This window comes from Protopterus annectens, chromosome 5.part1 (genome assembly GCF_019279795.1).
Source record: "Protopterus annectens isolate FY-2018-M chromosome 5.part1, PAN1.0, whole genome shotgun sequence".
Classification (NCBI taxonomy): domain Eukaryota; kingdom Metazoa; phylum Chordata; order Ceratodontiformes; family Protopteridae; genus Protopterus; species Protopterus annectens.
This window is the reverse complement of record NC_056736.1, coordinates 254,701,019-254,701,654: the sequence shown is the minus strand read 5'-3', so window position 1 is coordinate 254,701,654 and position 636 is coordinate 254,701,019. Positions and strand designations below refer to the sequence as shown.

At 37.9% G+C, this 636-nt stretch overlaps 1 pseudogene; it reads right to left on the bottom strand.

Moving 5' to 3' along the window:
- Nucleotides 1-201: 201 nt before the first annotated feature.
- LOC122803678 lies at nt 202-334 on the bottom strand (annotated as a pseudogene).
- Nucleotides 335-636: the final 302 nt, after the last annotated feature.

Genomic DNA, 636 nt, shown 5'->3' with positions numbered 1-636 from the left:
AGGGGAAAATAAAATTAAAAGTTAGAACTCTTAGAGCCATAAAATCAACAGGGCTAGTTCCATTAAGGCAGTGTCACTCTCAGTATTCAAAGATATTTCATTATTACAGTATACAGTTTCAAATTATGAAGCATTTTAAGTTTGCTTCAGCAGATTTGATTCACACAGTGTGCTGTCTATTTTACCCAACATGAATGTCTTACCTATTAATGCAGTTAGTTTTTCACATTTGGGGAAATCACAGGGGTCAACCCAACCAAAATGTGCAATGGAAGAGCCTCACCTTGGGGCAACCACCTTCTTGATTGTAGTATCCCCACTGCCAGGTAAGTATCATTTTGTGCAGAGCTGATAAAGCAGAGTTAATCTCCTGGCTGTGTTGGATTGTATAACCATCTGATATATAAACTAAGTATACTTTTTTTGCACTTATTTTGTACTGTACAGCAATTATATATTTGCTTTGTTGTTTGTGTCCTATTTTATCTGCACTGTTTGTTTCTTAGGGTAGTTCAGCAGCTAGTTTCAGGTGGGGGGGTTGACTTTGCTTTCATTTGAGCCAGCCCACCTTAGTTGATTAGCTATTAGCCAACACTCCTGTTTTATCTGATAGCCTGAGGTGTATTCTCTGTGTAG